We start from the raw sequence: 23,278 nt of genomic DNA, 5'->3' as shown, positions 1-23,278 counted from the left end.
GAGGTGAAGTGTTGATATCTTTATCTACCAATACATATATAAAATAGAAAAATGTTTGTGCCTTTGGACACAAAAACACTGAACATTTTTCCTGTAAATTTCGTAATATACTACAGCATCGTCTGCACGAAATACAGGCTATATTTTTATTTGAAATTTTGCGTTGAGATATAGCATCAGAAGTGGTAATACCACAAAAATGTTAAATTTCTAGAGAGCAGTCTTCAATAGAATCACTATTCGCTTTCATAGCCTTAAATTTATTAGAAGTTATGGTCAAACCAATGTAATGTGTCACGAGAAAAAAGCGGATAAATAACTTCAAATGTAATGTTTTTGCTTTATTATCGGACTGAGAATCGCCAAATTTTGAACGAGATATGTTCATTTTTTTTGTTCGACAGACAACACTTTCCGCTTTGCAACACATGAAAATCACCAAATTCGTTCTAGCGGTTGCAGAGTAATTCAAGGTCAAAATTAAAAATTTCAGTTTTTATACCCTACACCAATATTCGTAATATTTTGCCCAAACTTTGTTTAAGTTCGAATGTAGGCTATGTCGGTCCACACCTCCCAAAAAAAAAAATTCAAAAATATTTTCGAAAAATTGTGTGAACGATAACTGGCGAAGTGAGCAATCGATTTGCTCCAAACTTTCCATATATTATTCCTTCCAGATATAGATCGGATAAGAAAATATCGGTCCTTAATGTACCTCCCACACAAAATTCGGAAACGGGAAATTTAAGAGTCCTCTCGAATCGTTTTGAAGTTTTTTTCAGCAGATTGTACTTGCGCCGCAAATCCGCAAGATAACTCTCAAGGGGATTTTCTGATTGGTCGAAACTTTACACATCGTATTATTTCATCCTGTCATGTGTCCGTTAGGAATATGGACTATATCGGTCCGTCCTTCGAGTACCTCCCACACAAAATTTGGGAAAAGTGCAATTGGAGGACCCGTATCGGATCTTTTTATTACTATAAGATTATTATTATTATTATTATTATTATAATTATTATTATTATTATTATTATTATTATTATTATTATTATTATTATTATTATTATTATTATTATTATTATTATTATTATTATTATTATTATTATTATTATTATTATTATTATTATTATTATTATTATTAATTATTATTATTATTATTATTATTATTATTATTATTATTATTATTATTATTATTATTATTATTATTATTATTATTATTATTATTATTATTATTATTATTATTACAATTATTATTATTATTTTATTATTATTATTATTATTATTATTATTATTATTATTATTATTATTATTATTATTATTATTGTTATTATTATTATTATTATTATTATTATTATTATTATTATTATTATTATTGTTATTATTATTATTATTATTATTATTATTATTATTATTATTATTATTATTATTATTATTATTATTATTATTGGAGAAGGTTCATTTTACGGTCCCTTTCCCTGGGTAAGTCATACCTCCTGAGATAATAGTCCAGAATTTCCAAAAACCCCTGCCAGCTCTAACTAAAATTACAAATTTGAAAAAAATAATTCTCAAATATTTCCAAAACTCAGAATTTATCTTACTAAAATTGATTTGGTATAGCCCCATATTACGATGCTGAGGGTATATCACCGTTAGCGCAGCTGACTTATACTATCTTCTTTGCTGTGTAATTGAATATGAATAATTTTGGGATTTATAAATTTTTTTGCATGCAAAATTTTTGAATTCCTTTTCATTGTTAGTTATTTCTTCCGGTATAAAATATATTTTAGATATCACAACATATGCCCACAATGAACTATTTTCGAAGCATATGTGCATATGTGTACAAGTGCACAATTTTGGACGATAGATCTTCAATAAACTCGCAATTTTCCCAATTAACAAATATACCTAATTGCGTGGTATATATATATATATATATATATATATATATATATATATATATATATATATATATATATATATATATTTTAGGTGTATTCCAAAAAGGAACCTGATATTCAAAGACAATTTGAAGATGCAGCAGGTGGGGCTAATCAATGAGAATTTTCCAATTTTCGAACATTTTTTAGAAATGATAAATTATATATTTTTCCACAAACATCCCAGTAAAGAAAAGGGGGCTTCTCTTATATCAATGGATGCATATGATGTTATTTATATGTGACCTAGTTTTTATCGCCGAGTCCGAACGGCGTGTTGCCACTTGTATAGACGTTTTTCATGTCTGAAATACTCAGGAAATATCACCAACATTACTACGGGATATTTTGCCACCGTAGACAATTTGATGGGAATCGAACCCGGACATTCAGCGTGCAAGGCGGTTGCACATAGCTAATTCCTACAGGTTGTGGTGTAGGGTATCACATGGTCGGCCCCGTCCGACTATAGCCTTTGCTTACTTGTTTTATATATTTAGCATCAAAATATGAATGTTTGTTTGTTAAAAAAGGCCAAACACAAAATAAATAAACCATAAAAATAAAAAAATAAACAAGAAAAAACGTGTTAAGTTCGGTCGGGCCGAACTTTTCATACCCTCCTCCATTAAATATTCTGAAATAAAACGAAATAATTATTTTCTTTCCTGTCCACAATTTTAGAAGGACATATTCCGTGACCACTTATACCTAAATAAGGTAAAACAAGTAAAAAAGTATCAGTCGGCTTTGCCGACAGAGATATACCCTCAGCCCGTATGAATCGAAACTTTCATCTACGTTCAGAATTTTAGGATTAAAGTTCAAAATGTTGCGGAGGAAGTACTTGAAGGAATGTACCGACATGGTCCATTATGGAAGTTGATCTTATTTTGGGGGTCATATCTTTTCGATTGATATAGCGCCCACTAGTCACTTTAGTGGGTCATAGTATAACTTTTGGAGCAGTATGCCATGAAAGCATGGATTTGTCAACGGAAAACATAATCTCGCTGTAAACGGGACCACGACGAACAGCATCTGTATACATATCCCAAGGGTCTTTGAACAGACACTGAACTGCACTTATACATAAATGTTGAACTTTTGTGGGGGAGGTACCCTAAGGATAGGACCGATATTGACCATTTTAGAAGTTAAACTTAATGTTGACAAAATATTAGGAGATCCAAAGTTTGGACCAAATTGGTTGTCCCGTTCAAGATATATCGTGCATACCATTTTAGTGATTTTTTTTATATTGGGAAAAACACCGATATTGGCCATCTTCGAACCGAAACTAAGTTTGGGCAAAATATGACGAAGACCAAATTTTGGACCAAATCGTTTGATCCGTTCGAGAGTTATCTTGCGCTCCAACCACTGCACAAGGTGTCATAGGGTTTTTTGCACCTTTCATACTCTTTTCTCAAGAAGTATGGACTTGCCTCTGAAAAAACTCTTGCCGACGTAAAGTTGCCTCAACAGAAATCAAAGTGATTCGAGAACGGGCCTTAAAGTGAATTTATCCGAAATTTTTTGTGGGAGGTACCCGAAGGAGTGGACAAATATATTTCATATTCAAACCTGATCTATATTTGGAAGACATATTAGGATGTGCAAAGTATGGAACAAATCGGTCACTCCATTCAAGAGTTATCGTGCGCACAATTTTTCCCAACATTTTTGAACTTTTGTGGGGGAGGTACCTGAAGGAGTGAACCAAAATGGCTTATCTTCGAACTTAAACTAAGTTTGGACAAAATATTATGAAGGCCAAATTTTGGATCGAATCGGCAGATCCGTTCGAAAGTTATCTTGCGATCCAACCACTACACACAGTGTCATAATGGCTTTTTGAACTTTTCAGGCTATTTTCTCAGGAAGTATGATTTTGCCCCTGATGAAACTTGTACCGCCGTGAACACAAGCGGTTACAACAAAAATCAAAACGATTCGAGAGCAGGTCCTAAACTGAACTTTTCCGAAATTTTGTGTGGAAGCACCCGAAGGCGTGTACCGTATTGGAACCCCATCTAAGCTTGGTAGAAATTTCACGATGTGCAAAGTATGGACCAAATCGGTTACTCCCTTCGAGAGTTATCATGCGCACAAATTTTCCGAATATTTTCGAACTTTTGTGGGGGAGGTACCGGAAGGAGTGGACCGATATAACCTACCTTCGAACTTTAACTAAGTTTGGACAAAATATAGTGAAGCCAAATTTTGGAACAAATCGGTTCATCCGTTCGAGAGTTATGGTGCGCACCAGCCAACCAGACAGACAAACGGACGGACATTGCTAAATCGACTCCAAACTGTCTGAAACACATTTCGTCCAAACATACTTGGATTCTAAAACCATTATTTCGATGAGGCACATTTTGCCCGTATGAAAGTGTATATACCCTCGTTAGCATAAATGCTGAGGGTATAAAAATCATAAAAAATGTATTCAATCGGTCGGGAACCTTATATGGGGCTAAATCAAAGTATGGACCTATGTTTTTGGTGGAGAAGTTTTGTGACCACTGGGAAACTCAAATGTCGAATTGCAGATGCTTGGGTCAAGAATTGTAGCTTAAGTCCAAAAAACCGAAAATCGGGAGATGTCTTTATATGGGGGCTCTACCAACACATGTATCTATGTGGACAGTTTTTCGAATAACAGATAGTTTGGTCAAAAATACCGAAAATGGAAAGGCACCGCTATATGGGGGATATACCAAAACATGGATCTACGTTGACAATTTAAAAATGGGGGTGGCTACACAGAAACATGGACCTACGAGTATGGTGACAGTTTTTGGTGGAGATGTTGTGTGACCACTGGGAACCTCAAATGTCGACTTACAAATAGTTCGGTCGAAATTTGTAGCTAAAATCTTCAAAATACCGAAAATCGGGAGGTAACGTTTCAAGTGGTTATACCAAAACATGGACCTATATTGACAGTTTTTGATTGAGATGTTGTGTGACCACTGGGAACCGAACTTATGTTTTTATGCAAAGAAAATTTGACCACTCCCACTTTTTCAAATTTTCAATTTTAATATTTTCTACAAAAACTAATGAACTGATTTTCCTGAAATTGTCATGGAATGTACAGGGATGGCCCCCGGAGAAAAAATTAGTTTCAGAGGGGGTGGGGTACTTCCAATTTACCCTACTTTTTAAAAATAGATTTATTTAAAGTAATGACGAATGTATCGGTTTGGAAATTAATTTGCCAGACAATTGTTGTTGTGCCTCCTACTCTTTTAAGACCAAAAGACTTGACCACGCCCAATTTGTACATCTACAAAACTGCTGAACCGATTTTCCTGACATTTTCAGGGAATGTACTGAGATGGCCTCCGGTTGAAATAGGATGCGTATTTGCTTGAATTTCGAAAGGGGCAGGGTACTTCCCTGCCCTAAATGGTGTTCGTGCACCACTTCGTCTACATTTTACCTGCATCCTGCATTTCCCCTTTAAGAACTCGTATCAAGATCTTTTTCCTCGTAGCACGTTTTCCACGAAGACCTTTATTGCTACCCAACTTCTTTCATCTTGCAGCATTTTGGGGATAATATTTTCACTGGTCAGCTCTCCCACCTTTGCTTCCAGTACTTCTCGGCTAGTAGCCCATCGTTCATACTTGAGGAAAGTATGTTCGGCGTCGTGAAACTCTTCTCCCTCCTCGTAGATACAGTACGGTGTTCTGCATTTCCATATGCTGTACAGGTACTGTCGGAAGTAACCGTTTGCCGAGAGCATCTGTGTTAGGTAGTAATTTACCTCGCCGTGCTTTCTGTTACACCAAATTTGCAGGTCAGGGATTTTTTTGTGTGTCCATCCTCCCTTCGTTCCATTCGTCCACCGGAGTTGCCATATATCCATTGTTTCGTCTGGTTGGGATACATTTTGATATCTTGCGTTAAAAGCATTTCTTCGCTTCATTGCCTGCAGATCGATAGGGATCATTCCAGTTATTACCAAGATGGCTTCTGCTGATACAGTACGGTATGCTGATGTCGGAGTGCGGCACTACTAATTTTTTCGCTCGGTACTGCGTTTCCAGCGTCGGTGCCCACACTTCACATCCATAAAGGAGTATGCTGTTAATGACCTCCATGAGTAATTTTCTTCTGCTCGGCAAGGGCAATTGAGCTACTCATTTGAGCCTTTTTTTTGGAATTGTTGAATACTCAATCTGTTTGGCATAGGTCAGCTTTGAGTCCAGCCTCATTCCTAAGTATTTGAGGAAAGGCTTGGTGAGAATTGTTAAGTAACGAATATGCATATGGATTTCTGTAGGCATATGTCTCCTCGTGAGAAGTATAATTTCGGTTTTTTACATCGCCAATTCTAGGCCGTCGCAGTTTCCTTTGCGCTTCCTCGGTACTTCTTGCTCTAATCACTGCTGCAACATCATCGGCATAACCATCAAATAAGGTGTTTTCTGGCATCTCTATTTGTTTAGTATTTCATCATACGTGGCGTTCCATAGATCTATTACCAGTATCGATCTTTGTGCTGCTTCTGAGGTAATTTTCATCCTTTTAGTGACCTGGTTTGTGTCATACGGTTTCTGAGGTAGTCGCCTGTTATAATTTTTAAAGACTTTGGAATGTTGGCGATTTTATCCAAAGCATCATGAACATCGACCCACCGCAAGCTATTAAAAGCATTCATAATGTCCATCATTGCTAGCAAGGTAATCGGTCAAGAGTAGTGATTACCTTGCTGTGCAGATACAACAGTGCTTACTACTTCGTTCAATGCTCCAATTGTTGATTTTCCTGGTCGAAAACCCAACTGTCTTTCGAAGAGTCCTCCTGTTGCGCTGATTGCTTCTTGTAATCTTGGTTTTTGCAGTCTCTCGAACCTTTTTTCCAGCCGTGTTCAGCATACAAAGTGGCCTGTATGACGACGGTGATAATTGGTCATCATTTCCCTTGCTAGTTTAAACCAGCTTCTGTATTTTCCATATATCTGGAAAGATACCCTTGTTTATACACTTGTTGTACATTGTTAGGAGAACGTTTGGTCGGACAAGCGCTACTTCCTTAAGAGGTTACCCCTAGTTGTGCAGACCAAAAAACCCATTTTTCATGATTTTTTTTTTTTTTTTCAAAGAAACTACAAATATTTTTAAGTAAAGGGTGTTTTTTAAGCTAGATAGAAATTTAAATTGTAAAAAGTAACACAAAAAATTAAATTTTGATGAAACTTTTTTTTTATTTGTTTCAGTATACTCTGACAAATCATCATGAATAGACTCACGCTTGAACAACGCTACGAAATTATCCAAATTTATTTTGAAAATCAGTCATCGATTCGCGCAACTGCAAATGCAAACAAGTAAGAGAGGGTTATTGTCGGGCGGGGCCGACCATGTGATACCCTACACCAATTCCCATGGGTACTAGTTTTCCACTGAATTAATTTTATACAAGTGAGCAAAGGCTATAGTCGGGACGGGGCCGACCATGTGATACCCTACACCACTACCCCTGTGCATAAGCTTTTCACTGGTAAACATTTCTTTTAGGAAATATAAACCGACTACCACCAAAAATAATATGCCTCTTTGTCTCTGGGACCCCCATAAGCAACCAAAATTTCGTGACCATCCGATCAAAATTACGACCTGTAGCTTGATTGCAAAAAAATGGAAGAATTGGATGCATTACCGACTATTGTGGGTTCTCCCTTGTTTGACCACCTTCGCCAACTGCTTTACACCAATGTAAAGGTAATATTTTCTTCTTCCATTGACAGGCTTTGTCGTTGGAATACCCCTACTAGAAACCAATATATTCACAAAGAATAACACTTTGAATTTGTCTCCAAATGAGTTTTTCCCCATTCCGACCCCTAAATATTATCCGGCTATCACCAAAATCAATAGGCTTCTTCCAATGTGGGACCCGCATCAACTCCCAAAAAATTCGTAACGATCCGATTAAAATTGCGACCTGTAGCGTGATTACAAACAAATCGGAAAATGGGATGCATTACCGACTATTGCGATATCTCTGTTGTTTGAGTAGCTACGACAACCTACTTTACATCGTTGTAAAGGTGATATTTTCTACTTTCCTTGCCAGGTTTTGCTTTTGATATACCTCTTAAAGAAACAGAGATTTTGGCTTTGAAATAAAACGTAGACCTTTTCTCCATATAAGTTTTTGCCCATTCCGACCCTTGAATATTATCCGACCATCATTAAAATCAGTAGGCTTCTTCCTCTGTGGGACCCCCATTAACTCCCAAAATTTCGTGACCATCCGATCAAAATTGCGACCTGTAGCGTGATTATAAAAAAACCGGAAAATGGGATGCATTATCGGCTATTGCCATATCTTTGATATTTGACCACCTACGACAACCTGCTTTACACCGTTGTAAAGGTGATATTTTCTACTTTCCTTATCAGGTTTTGCTTTTGATATACCTCTTAAAGAAACAGAGATATTGGCTTTGAAATAAAATGTTGACTTTTCTCCAAATAAGTGTTTGCCCATTCCGACCCCTAAATATTATCCGACCATCACCAAAATCAATATGCTTCTTCATCTGTGAGACCCCCATTAACCCTGAAATTTTCTTGACGATCCGATCAATATTGTGACCTGTAGCGTGATTTCTAAAAAAATAGAAAAATGGGATGTATTACCGACTATTGCGATATCTCCGTTATTTGGTTACCTACGCCGACCTAGTTTGCATCATTGTAAAGACGGGATCTTCTACTTTCATAGTCAGGCTTTGCTTTTGGAAAATTTTCAACCAAAGCTGTGATATTTGTCAATATAATTAAAATCGCAAAAATGAAAATTGGGGTTTTAATTGCTACTATTGCGATATCTTCGTTGTTTGATCACCTACGAGCACCTACTTTACATCATTAGAAAGGTGATATTTTCTGCTTTTATTGTCAGGTTTTGCTTTTGGTATACCCCATATAGAAGCTGAGATATTGGCTTTGGAAAAAAACGTTGTCTTTTTATCCACTTAAGTTTTTTGCCCTTTCCGACCCCTAAAAATTATCCGACCATCACCAAAATCAATAGGCTTCTTCCCCTCCGGGACCCTCATCAACATCCAAAATTTCGTGACGATCCGATCAAAATTGCGGCCTGTAGCGTGATTACAAGGTTTAGATGGACAGACGGACAGACGGACAGACGGACGGACGGACGGACTGACGGACGGACACACATAGCCAGATCGACTCAGCTCGTCGAGACATTCATTTTGATATATATAAGTATGGGTCTACGACCATTATTTCGATGCGTTACAAACTTTTTGGCCAAAACCAACTTATAATACCCTCCCCACATAGTGGTGTAGGGTATAATGACCCGTTGTTTTATCGCAAAATTGTGTTCAGCGATGAGGCGCATTTTTGGCTTAACGGGTTTGTTAATAAGCAAAATTGCCGCACATGGAGTGAGACCAATCCACAAGAGACCCTACAGACTCCATTACATCCAGAAAAATGCACCGTTTGGTGCGGTTTTCACGCTGGTGGCATCATCGGACCTCATTTCTTCAAAAATGAGGCTGGAGCTCGCGTTACGGTCAATGGAGATCGTTACCGCACCATGATCAATGATTTTTTGTTTGAAAATATAGATGACATTGATCCGGAGGAGATGTGGTTTCAACAGGATGGCGCTACGTGCCATACGGCGAACGCAACCATCGACTTATTGAAATCAAAATTTGGCGATTAGTTGCGATTTGACACCTCTCGATTATTTCCTGTGGGCAACAATTGATGCCTTGGAGGCCAGCATTGTTCGTGTTATTCGTGACATACGGCCAGCAGTGCTCGAAAAAGTGGCCAAAAATTTGACGTCCAGAATGCACTTCGTCAAGAACAGCCGCGGTGCCCATATGCCCGAAATCATTTTCAAATGTTAATGTCACGTAATGATCTTTCGAATAAAAAAAATTTTGATTACAATTTAATTTTTTGTGTTATTTTTTACAATTTCAAGTTCTATCGGGCTTAAAAAAACACCCTATAGATGTTTTTTCCTCTTGAAAGAACACATCTTAAACTACTTCTGGAATTTTTGTTGTTGAAAAATTTTGCATAGTTTTGTGGTAAGTGGCTACCTGCCAAACCCTTTTTGTAAAAGCGTTTTGCGGTGCCAACGATAGCTCGAAAACGGATGGCCGGCAACGGATTCTTAAATTTGAACGGTCATATCTTAGCCAATTTTGCTCCGATCTACTTGAAATTTTTTGTGGTATACTCTATAATACATATACTTCAAAATAAGCTAATAAATTTTTTCCCCATTTTTTGAAAGTAGGGGTAACCCCTTAATGACTTCTTCTGGTATTCCATCTGGTCCAGGAGCCTTTTTGTTTTTAAGGTTGCGGGCGGTGGCATTTAATTCATCAGCGGCGAAGAGTGGTATATTTGTTGGAGGTTCTGTTTCCATTTCCTCACATCGGTCATCATGTTTTGGGAATAATACAGTTACGCTGTTTTGCATTATTTCCTCATCCATCGTGTCAACTGAGCTTCTTCCTCCAAGCTTTTGCATGACGATCTTGTAGCCCAGACCCCATGGATTATTACTAGCGTACCGTCGCAGTTCTTCCCTCTTATTCCTCTTGCTTTTATCGATGCACTTTTGCAAATTCTTTGTATGCTCTGTGTTCACCTTCGGTTTCATCTCTTCTTTTTGCCCTCATATAATTTAAACAAAAATGTTTATGTTTTTGTGGGACAGTATCACTAGTACTGGACCCATATAGTTTCCGAACTTGATCTAAATTTGAAAGAAATAATTTAATGCACAAAGTTTGGATCGAATTGGCTATAAAGCGTTTGACCTATTTCACATTTCTGATCGTGCATATACCGTCTGTAGCCATAAGAATGAGGGTATGAACATCAAATTTAAAAGGAAAATGGAGCGGGGTTTTTCACAATACGGAAAACCTGATGCCTTTATATAAGATATTTGCCAACAAAGTGTTTAAAAACACAAAAGTGAAATTCGATGGATTAAAGTGGCTTATACCTTCACATTTGGTTATACCCTTATATACATACGTGATCATCATCAAAATCTGAACCGATATGGCCATGCGCAATATACTAGTTAATTTTGTGACAGATTTCAACGATAAAACTAAAATATTGTGACCTCTATCCTAGGTCGATATAAGATTTCGTCCCAATCAAGAATGACAAAAATGAACATTTCCCTTATACTCTGCACCAAAATAAGGGGGCATTTTTGTGGTGAAGAGGATCAAGGAAATATTAACAACGTTTGCAAACGAGAAAACATTTTCGCAAAATAAACTTTCCCAAAAAAAGTCCCTTCCCTTAACCGATTGTCATAAACAATCAAGTTTATTATGGTCACATAGCAATTATCTTTGGTTGTTATTGCAATAGACAAATATGCCGGGACAAGTTACTCAACTAACCTTATTTGTTCGTTGTAATTATAATTATGAAAAACGAAACTTTGCTCATTGTTACATAGCGTAGGAGGCTGATAAACCGCATGCTTGTTAATGAAATTACAATGAGTGGAGGTAATACTACTCTAGCAACCACCACAATAAAGATATGACAACGTAGTTATATAACCAACCGTTCAACTACTAGCCAACCAGCTTCACTGACAACGTACAGCTCTTTGCTCTCTAATGCAGGAAAACCCAATTATTGTCTTTCTCTATTGGTTACTTAGCTCCGATATGGATGTTAGAAATTTAATAAATTTCATAATGCCAACAAAACTTCAATTATAAAAGTTTTTAAACAAATTATGATGATACAGTGGATCATAGAAAAAAATAACATAAAAACGCTACCAATTTTTATTGAAGATATAAACTCATAGAATAGAATTATATGTCTTCACATATGGCTTTTAAAACCATTCGAAATTTATGGTCAATCATTAGATCCCTAGTGAGTACATTAAATTTTTGTTCAGAAAATCTCTAGCGAGTCCCTTTTAAGTCTGTTCCACTGTAGCACTTAAAATGTAATATAATATTAAATAAACTCTCTACTCAAAGGACTGGCTAAAGGTAAAATTTATTAAATGACAACTTGCTGCTGATGCTTAATTTGATTTGGTGCCACATATATCTTGTTGCACACCCACCCGCACCCACATACACACAAGCACAAAGAAACCTACATAGGTAACATAATTAATGACAAATCTATTCCATTCCCTTGACTATGGAATTCCTCTCTCCCTCCCTTACATGTTTATGTAATGTTAATCAAAGTAGAAAAAGCATAGATATATATGTATGTACGGTTAACGTTGTCAGGACACCATCGCCGACATCATTAACGTTGCCAGTCAACCAACTTACCTGCCATCACCACCATCCCCAACATCATCTTGTACATAGATTATGAGGTAAAGTATCAAAGTACCGAATTACTCGTGCTTAAATATTAATTGCTACCTTTTTGAAAATGCCAAAAACCAAAACGAAAAGAATTGTCAGATAGACAGCTAGGCAGCAAATGCCGGCTGTGGGATAGACATAGCATAGATAAAATTACAAGAAACAAAAAAAAAAAAAAAACAACAGATAAAAACAACAGAGCAGATCAAATTACCCAGAAAGGAAACACATCATTTATTGACAAAAATTAATGAGGGGTAAAAGGTTTGGAATTTTGCAAACTCCAAAAATTCGCCAATGGAGCATTGAAAACGTGCAAATAATAAAAAATCAAAGAAATTTGATTTTTGGAAATTTAAAAAAATATTTAAATTTCGTAATAACAAATTTCGGATTCTACTTGTTTGCAAAGAGGGATTAGTAAACATTTTGCGAAGACAATGTTTCGAAAGCGTTCAAAACTTACAAAATTGGATAATAGCGACTACGCAATGCGAACATATACATTACGTTACTGACTAATCTGGCAAAAAAAACTTATGGAACACAGAATTTCATACACACAGACTCGTAAAAGTCTTTAATTTAAATGTGAAATTTTGTTTGTTGTTGTTGTAGCAACGCAAATACGTTAGTTCGTGTATTATTATTGTGAAGAGAATTTGTTATCAGGTTCTGGTTCCTCTGTAACCTGACTCAAAAATTCAACAACTTGGACTGGTTGAATCCACACCCCGCTCTTGAATCAAATTTGAATGGAAGGTGCTTACCATCTCCAAAATGGTTAAACCTACGAAAATATCATAAAGGTCAATCTTGTAGAGAATTTTCACAGCTACAATATTATCTCTAACTTCATTTCGATAGGTCTTGCGGTTTCCAACTAAAATCGTGAAAACCTAAAAAACCCTAAAAATCCGATCCGCCGATTTTTTTTTTTTTTTTTTTTTTTTTTTTTTTTGATTGTAGTTTCAGAATCCGCAAAATCTTCCCAGGACAACATCATGTGATGTTGATGCACCTATAAAACCTTTGTCTCCTTATGAAGATGGACCACTGGTGTTCTGAGGAGGCACCTTGTTGCAGTCCTCAGGTCGGCCATCTGCCAGATTTGAATATTTCCCCACTAACGTAGCGCTAACATTTGCGTAGTACTTAGGCGCCGCATAGCTTACCATAGACCGGTCTGTTGCATTGTAAGAGGTCAACAGGGTTTCTTTGCTAGGACCCCGAGTACTGCCGGCCAGTGACTTTAAAACCTTGTTCCTACCTCTGAATTAATCTCAAATACCTGTGGCTTGCGCGGACGACTTAAGCATGCTATCGAAAGTTACACCAAATATGTTGGGATAATTAGTGGTCGGAATCAGTACACCATCGACCAATATGTTCAGTGGGAGCCTCATTTCAGCCGTCCCAAGGTTGAACAGTGTGGCAGTGGACTTAGCGCTGTACATTTTCATATTTCTGAGATGGAAGAACTGCACTAGGTCAACTATGTAGACATTTAGGATACCACATATGTTATCGTCGATAGGACCCAAAGCCAACATCGTACAATCAACCACATACATTACGATCTCTATACCGTCTGGAGGGTGTGGAATTTCAAAAGGTAGAGGTTAAACAGTTTCGGAGATATCACCCCGACTTCTTGTTTCCTAATTACACAAATAACTGGCGATCTCAGATACAGTTGGTTATCCAACGTTTCAAACACGGTTGGAGAGTAGTCGTCGCTGTATTCTCGAACAGCTTGGCATGTTTGACGGTATAGAAGATCTTTAATAGGTCAAGAGCCACCATGACTGTTCGGACACGCGGCCTGTTCTGATTCAGTCATCGACTGATATGTGTAGATATTACGTGCAATGCTGTTGTAGTATCATGTATTTTCCGGAATCCATTTTGATGTTGGGCAACTGGAAAAACATCTTATCATCGTGGGGAAAAGTAATGCCTCTAGAAACTCTGCTACCTTTGACGGGAGGGAAATCGGCCTGTACGATTCACTTCTGATGGCATCCTTGACAGGCTTCAGTAGCGGTACAACCTTGCCAACATTCCAGGCTTCGGGTTCAATATGGATGGCTAACGATGTGTCAAGGACGCTTGTTAAATACTTAACTATAGGTTCATCCAATTGCTTAAGCATTGTCATTGATATTCCTAACTCTTTGGATGATTTCGCCTTTCGAATGATAACTGCAACATCACCAATCGTAAATTGTGGTGGTACCTCCTCGACAGGGAGGGCTCCTCTTATACGGAGTAGCATACTCCTCTTCGCCCGACCACTCTATATCAGTAGTTTTTGAGTTACCGACAAAAATCGGTAAAATAAAAATTCTTATATTTTCGGTAATTAACGATATTTTTTGGTAAGTTAGCGACCAATAAAAAGTAGTCGTAAAGTTCTACCGACAGCAAAAGTGTTGTCAACTTTTATTTGAACTTCTCATTCACAATTTTGCGTTTTAATTTGTTTGTCGGTAACTCGAAAAATGAGTTGGAGAATCGCACTACAGCAGCATATCATATATGTTCTCTTTATTCTCAGCTGTCGTGGTTTAGCAATGTAAAGACTTGCTCAGAGAGACTAATGCACAAAATATTTTGAGCACCACCGCACTACAGGTATCGGCACCAATACAAATGTGGTATGTGCGGTCACACGCATACCACATCGAGAGCGTAAATTTCACTCTCTCAACAAACATCGTGTGGGTTAATGCATTGCTAAAATTAAAAATCTTTTAAAAAAGCGGCGGCACAACCTTCTTCATTGACTTCTGAGTGAAGTCTAAATGGTGGTTGTTTTGTTGTTACTCTCATCAAAGGCACGTGTGCCCCTTTTTGCCGCATGCTGCTCTATATACTGCCGGTTAAAATAACACATGTACTTCTTTGGGTCAGTTACTGCCACGCCGTTGAAAGTAACGGCCGTTCTATCATTATTCTTTCCCGGATCCGAGGGTGATTTAACCCTTGCCCACAATTTACGTAATAATGTACCAATGCTGCATGGCTTCAGGTGGTCTTGCTACTTTTCCGCTAAGCTGTTGACTTCGAAAGAAAGATCCCTAAATCTTGGTTCTTCAAGATTCGTACGAAGCTCATCGCACTCATTTTCTAGTTCCGTGACCTGCTAGCAATTTGGCCTGCGTTCGGGTATTCGACCAGCAGTTATGCAGCAAGCGGCTGTTGCAGTGCTCTCAGCTACCCGCGGATCTGAGGGCATGGGTAGCTCTCTGAAGCTGTGATTGGTAAATTCTCTGAAAAATTGCCAATAAACTTTCCATGGTTCAGAAAAGTATGGCGTTCAGAGGTATACTTAAGGAGACGATGATAGTAAGGTGGTCTGAGCCAAGGGAAATTTCGGGTAGCCAGAATACGTCATTTATCAGACCTTGTGCCACAATGGTTTTGTCTTGGGAGCGTAGAAGCGTCTTCATTCACCGTTCAAAACGTGGAGCTATCAATTTGTTTGGCCAGCGCCAAAGCTCATAATGGGCATTGAAGTCCCGTAGCAGCAGACGGTTATTGCTTTTCAAAACCGCAGTAATATAAGTCTTATAATGAATTTTCACCGTAAGCACACCCGTACATTCCATGTATGGGTCACTAGAGTTAAACACAAGCGAGCTAGGTATGTTCTATACAGACTGGTGTATAAAGAAGGCGACTCCTCCACTGCTTTTTGTACGTTGTAACCAACATAACGTTGCAAGTTACAGGTGACGGTGAGCTTTGTTTCCTGGATTGCGCGGTCATGATGTTTCTAACTCATAAAATACAACTTCCCTGGCGTTGTTGGGGAGACCGCACCGATTTAAATGCAGGAATGATGAGGCTCTGAGCAACAACATGGGTATAATGTGTTGCGGTTATTGCTGTTGAGGAGATTCGAGGGATTTAATATACTCCGACGACGATTTTAAATACGACCACGAAATTAAAGACACGATGGGAGATGTTCAGGAGCAGTAATCAGCAACATAACACCTTTCGGCTGAAGCCTGAGCAGCCTTGGAAGTGCACCCATTCCCTACATCTATTACATCCAATGGTGGGCAAATTGCGAGAGACTCATGTATTTTTTATACTTTTGTGTGTGAGGCAGAGCATTTCTGCCCATCAGTGATTACATCTCACCGATGTTGTCATGGGGTGGATGCAGATCTGGCATAAATGCAACAGGACACCTTGCCTGAAAATTTAGATATATGGCCATACCAAAATATGGGCCTATTTTGACAATTTTTGGTGAAGAAAAGTTTTTACCCCTAAGAAATTTATTGCTAAAATCCTCAAAATAACGAAAATCTGGAAGTAACATTAATGGGGAATATACGTAAATATGGGCCTATGTTGACTGTTTTTGGAGAACTGTTGTGACCCCTAAGAACCTCAAGTACAAAATAACAGTTAGTTCGGTTAAAATTTGCAGCTAAAATCCTCAAAATAACGAAAAATGGGAGTTGGTGCAGAAGTGTTGTGACCCCTAAGAACCTCAAATGTAAAATAACAGCTAGTTCGGTACAAATTGTAGCTTAAAGCCTCAAAATAACGAAAATCGGGAGGTACCGTTATATGACAGCTATACCAAAACATGGGCGATATAGCCTATCTTCGAACCTGACCTGCCTATGGGAAAAATATACGGAAGCAATATAGCGCTATAGCTAAATTTTTGTGGACGCTAGAGTGATTACATCAGACGGACATGGCTAGATCGACTCAGAAGTTTATCCTCATCAAGAATATAAATACTTTATCGGGTCGAAAATGATTATTGCAATACTTTACAAACGAAGAAATGAACTTAATGTATACTCCATACTATGGTGGAGTATATAAAAATATTGTTTGATGGTCTGTTAATCCTTGGAACAATCTATGTCGACGTTTTGCTGACATATCCCTTATAAAGCAGCCGTTTGTTGGGGTCCGATAGTACACGTTTTTATACCCTCAGCATTTATGGTAACGAGTGTATATATACTTTCATGCGGGTAAAATGTGATTCATCGAAATAATGGTATAGACCCCAAGTGTGATTGGACGAAATCCGTTTGCGGAGCAAACTTAAAAAAGTTCTAAGATGGGCCATATCGGTAAAATCGCTCGGGTACCTCCCCCACAAAAGTTAAAAATTTTGTGCTAAAATTATGAGCACGGTAACTCCAGAAGGGACTTACCGATTTTGTACACACTTTGCACATCGTAATATTTCTACCAGACGTAGATCATATTCCAATATCGGTCCACTCCTTCGGGTACCACCCACACAATATTTCGGAAAAGTGCAGTTTAAGACCTCCTCTCGAATCATTTTTATTTTTCTTGTATCAACTTTCATACGGGCAAAATGTGATTCATCGAAATAATGGTTTTAGACCCGAAGTGTGTTTGGACGAAATCCGTTTCAGACAATATGGATTCGATTTAGCAATGTCCGTCTCTCTGTCTGGCTGGAGCGCACGGTAACTTTGAACGGATTAAACAATTTTGTCCAAAAATAGGCTTTCGTAATATTTTGTCCAAACTTAATTTAAGTTCGAAGATGGGTCATATCGGTAAACTCTCTCGGGTACATCGCCCACAAAAGTTAAAAATGTTGAGCTAAAATTATGAGCACCGTAACTCTAGAAGGGACTTAGCGATTTTATCCATACTTTGCACATCGTAATATTTCTACCAGACTTAGATCATGTCCCAATGTGGACTATACCGCTCCACTCCTTCGGGTACCACCCACACAATATTTCGGAAAAGTGCAGTTTAAGACCTCCTCTCGAATAGTTGTTATGTTTCTTGTATTAACTTGTATTCGCCGCCACTTTTGCGGCGGTACAAGTTGTTTTTAGGGTCAAGTCCATACTTCTTGAGAAAATGGCACGAAATCTATAAACCACAGATCCAGATTTGAAAGTGGAAGGGGTCATCTCAGCCCATTCTTTAGGGTACCTCCCCCACAAAAGTTGACAACTTTTCTCTAAAATAGTGCCCACAATAAATCTCGAAAGCAGTGACCGATTTGATCCATACTTTGCACATCGTAATATTTCCACGAGACATACAGTTTGACAAGTAATTGTTTTCAAACTGAGAAAACAAACACTTTTCATGCATTAATTACTAAAAAATGACAAATAGTTGTGATAAAAATGTCGGGTTTTTTACAAAAATTAGTTGGTCGACTTATTTAAGACCAAAATGAATGGATAAATAAAAAATTAACCCGCTTAGTTCAACAATAATAACCAAGAGAATAATTAACATGTAATGCAAGGTGCCAAGAAAATGTTTTCAAAATCTAATTGAGTTTCCAAAATACCGCATTTTTTCGGTAAATACATAAAAAGCATGACATTTTATGAATTTTATTCTTAACAAGTATTAGTTGCTAACAGGTATCAACAATATTAGGCATGGAATATCCCCACTAAGAGGGTTACCATATGGACCAAAGAGGTACCAGATCGTATTACATGTAAACGAGGTCCTATAGGTCTCAAACCGGGAATATCTGAAAACTAAGACATTTTATGAGTATTTTTAGTTCACCAGGATGGAATTCCATCAATTACAATAAATATTGCCTACAGAATAGCTCGATCAGGAGGGTTGCCAGATCGACTAAAATAGTACCAGGTCTTATTAACAGTAAAAGGGACCAACTAGGCCCACAACCACAGCCCACAAGTGGTTCATTCAACTCAAAATTTATTAAGAGATAAGAATATTTCATGAAACAGTCGAAAATAGCACATTTGGAGACTAATATTCCTTAGAAATTTGTGGGGTACAGATTTCTACAATTTTCGCAAATGCTTACTATGACCTACTGGAGACATTTAGTGGACTGTGAAGTAATACTGTGACAAAAATTTCTAAGTGACGGGGAAATAATGCTACAGTGTTACCATGGTATACCATCAAAGCCAAAAAACTTACGGGAATTCCTCAATCTGGCTGTTAATAGATAAAATTGGATGTCTATAGCAAGCTCAGTATAATTTAGCAATATCTTCCATATGCATTTCTAACCGATTTTTGTACTTCTTGGTTATATTTTGGTTTGTTTTAGTGAATATCCTTATCCCTAAATTAAATTTCAGTTAAATAAACCACTTTTAAGATCTAATTGTGGGCCTAGGAGGTTCAGTTTACTGTTATTAAGACCTGGTAATTTTTTTGTCGATCTGTCAACCCTCCCGATCGAGTTCTGCTGTAGGTAATATTCATTGTAATTGATGGCAGTCCATCTTGGTAAACCAAAATACTCATAAAACGTCTTAGTTTTTAGATATTCCCGGCTTGAGACCTATAGGACATTGTTTGCATGCAATATGATCTGATACCCCCTTGGTCCATATGGTAACCCTCTTAGTGGGGATATCCCATGCCTAATATTGCTGATACTTGTTAGCAACTAATCCTTGTTAAGAATGAAATTCATAAAATGTCATGATTTTTAAGCATTTACCGAAAACATGGGGTATTTTGGAACCTTAATTACATTTTGAAAACATTTTCTTGGCACCTTGCATTACATGTTAATTATTCTTTTGGTTATTATTGTTGAACTAAGCTGGTTAATTTTTTATTTATTCGTTTAATGTGGTCTCAAATAAGTCGACCAACTAATTTTTGCAAAAAACCCGACATTTTTATCACAACTATTTGTAATTTTTTAGTAATTAATGCATGAAAACTGTTCGTTTTCTCAGTTTGAAAACAATTACTTGTCAAACTGTAGATTCGATTAGAATATTGAGTATATATGTCAACAGGTTCGGGTACCTACCACGCAGAATTTCGGAACAGTGCAGTTTAGTACCTCCTCTCGAATAGTTTAGATTTTTCTTGCAACATGTTGTGCTCAAAGTCCCTATTACGATGGTGTAAGTTTTTGAGTGGCCAGTCCATACTACTTGAGAAAATGACCCGAACGTTGTGTAAAGCCCATTAGGCCAGCATGTGTAGTGACTGATACGCACGACAACTCTGGAACCGAATACTGTGTTGGTCCACACTTTGCATATCGTAATATTTTTTCGAATATTAGATGAAATTCGAATGTGGTGCTTATAGGTCCACACCTACAGATACCTCCCCTCAAAATTTCGAAAATATTCGTTAAAATTTTTCGCGAGATATCTCATAAACGCAACCGATTTGGTTCAAACTTTGGATCTCGAAATACTTTGCCCAAAATTAGTTTATGTTCAAAAGTGAGCCTTATTGGCATTCGAAGGTGGTGCTTATAGGTCCACTACTTCCGGTATCTCCCCCACAAAAGTTGGTACACATAAAATGGTACGCGCGATATCTCATAAATGGATCAACCGATTTGGTTCAAACTTTGGATCTCGAAATATTTTGCCCAAAATTAGTTTATGTTCAAAAGTGAGCCCTTTCGGTCCACTCCTTGGTGTACCACCTACACAAATGTTGAACATTTTTGTGGGGTTAAGTATCTTTTCGAGGATCCTTTGTAAATTGTTACTGAAGGTCATCTTAGTGGCTCTGTTTACAGCGATCTTATGTTTGTCGTAGGCAAGTACATGTTGTTGTTGTAACAGTGTTTGTTATTATTTTTGTATGTTCGTTCTTTTGTTCAAACTGACTCTGGGTCTATCTCCAGTTCCAGGAAAGTGGCTGCTTCGATGGGATGTAACCACAGATCCACTGGAGTTAGATGAGTAGGTTTGGCCGGGCAGTTGAAAATGTGTTTTGTGTTGTGCGGGCCCATGCCACATACTGGGCAGATGTCTTGCACGGCGCTGTCGATTTCCGCCCAATAAGAATTTAGGCGACTGCAATATACCGAGCGTAGTTGAGCCAAAACTGCTCTAGTTTGTCGTGGCAGCTGATGCTCCTCAGCTGCGATAGATGGGGGATGTATTTCGAGGACTATATTTGCTTATGGCCTTAGCAACTGCATCCGTGTGACTACTATTTAAACCAGCTTGATATTCCTGTTGATCTAGGGGTTCTCTCCTATATTGTTGGACCTCCCTCTCTAAAGCATGAATACCCTTCCTGTTATGCCTGTATGTGTCGGGCCTAGCCAGCAGATGTTGATTGGGAGGGCTCTCACGGTAACACCCAAGCAAGTACTGCAACGAAAGCATCTTATTGGGTTGCTTTACTGGAAGAATCTTTGCCTGCTCATGTAGATGGTCCACTTAAGACTTGAGGAGGCACCCTGTTGCTGTTCTCAGGGCGGCATTCTGGCAGGTTTGAATCTTTTTCCAATTCGTATCATGTAATCCCGGGGACCAAACGGGCGACGCATAGCTTACCACAGACCGGCCTATCGCGTTATATGTGGTCAACAAGGTTTCTTTATCTGCACCCCAAGCACTGCCGGCTAGAGACTTGAGGACCTTGTTCCTACTTTTCAGTTTGTCGCAGATAGCTGTGGGGTGCGCGCATGACGTGAAAGTAGTGTCAAAGGTGACCCCTAAAATTTTAGGGCAGTTTGTGGTCGAAATTCTGCTACCGTCGACCACGACATTCAATTCTCTTCCAAACTGCGCTGTCCATGTGGTGAACAGAGTGGTTGTTGATTTTTTGGCGGAAATCTGCATATTCCTCGATTGGAAAAAGGTGGTAGGATCGGTTAAATAATTGCTCAGTCTCTCACAGATGTCATCAGGATAGGTACCCGACGCCAGGATCGTGCATCCGCATTTGCTACGATCTCCATGCTGTCTGCAGGGGGGCGGAATACAAGAAAAGTAGAGGTTAAACAGTTCCGGAGATATCGCCCCACCTTGGGGAACTCCCTGTTTCACTCTACGGGGTTTGGACTTCTTGTTCCTGAATTCCACGTACGACTGGCGTCCACACATATAATTGACTATCAAACGTTTCACGTGCCTGACTGTATCAAAGGCTTTTGATAAGTCAAGCGCCGCCATCACTGATCTATCGCACGGCCGTCTCTGGTTGGCGTGCAGCGCAGTTATCGTGCTGTGCTGCATACGGAATCCATGCTGATGATCAGCAACTTGATAGCTATTCCTGATACTGGGGAGGACTAAGGCCTCAAGGGTCTTTGCTACGGGCGACAAAAGCGAAACCGGCCTGTACGATTCACTTTTGCTGGCATCCTTGCCGGGCTTCCGTATTGGGACCAACCAGCCCATTTTCCAGACTTCGGAAACAATGAGGGTGGATAGCGACAAGTTGAGAACTTTAGTGAGATTTAGTGAGATAATCCACTCCCGGATCATCCAGCTGCTTCAGCATTACCATAGAGATTCCATCAGGGCCCAACGCTTTGGATGATTTAGCGTTCCTGATGGCATTGGCAACATCATCCATTGTAAACTGTGGTGGTTCCTCCTCGGCAAGAAGAGATCTGATGCGACGTAATACTCTTCTCTTCGCCCTGTCACTCTCGGGGTGCTCGACAAACTGTCGTTTGATATAACGTGCGCACCTCTTCGGGTCAGTCAACGTAACGTCGCTAAACGTGACTGAAGTCCTATCTTCCCTTCTTCCAGTGTTCGAGAGTGACTTAATCGTTGCCCACAATTCACCTATACCGGCTCCAATGTTACAACTCTTCAGATGATTTAACCACTTGTTCCGCTTATGCTCGCCGACCAGCCTGTTAACTTCCAGTGTCAGCTCCCTGACTCTGGGGTCATTGGGGATGGTTCGGCGAAGCTCATCACGCTCATTTGCTAATCCCGTCGCCTCTGCTGGGAAGTTTGGTCTTACTTCGGGTATTCGACCAGCAGGGATATGGCGAGCGGATGCAGCAGTGATGATGTCTCGGAACTTCCTTTCCGCTATTCGAACATCAGAAGGACTGGGCAGTTCTCTGAAGCGGTGATTGGTGAACTCTCTGAAACCCGGCCAATTAGCTTTCTTATGATTGACGAATGTGCGGCGTTC

At 38.6% G+C, this 23,278-nt stretch overlaps 1 protein-coding gene across 8 annotated transcripts in view; it reads left to right on the top strand.

Moving 5' to 3' along the window:
- Window positions 1–23,278, top strand: part of bru3 (CUGBP Elav-like family member bruno 3) — a 1,231,558-nt gene that overhangs the window by 566,812 nt on the left and 641,468 nt on the right. The gene's annotated exons all lie outside the window — the stretch shown is intronic.

This window comes from Musca autumnalis, unplaced genomic scaffold, assembly GCF_047663935.1.
Source record: "Musca autumnalis isolate F117 unplaced genomic scaffold, ASM4766393v1 scaffold_4, whole genome shotgun sequence".
NCBI classification, from domain to species: Eukaryota; Metazoa; Arthropoda; class Insecta; order Diptera; family Muscidae; genus Musca; species Musca autumnalis.
Note: the sequence above shows the minus strand (reverse complement) of the source record. Positions and strands in the feature narration are given on the sequence as shown.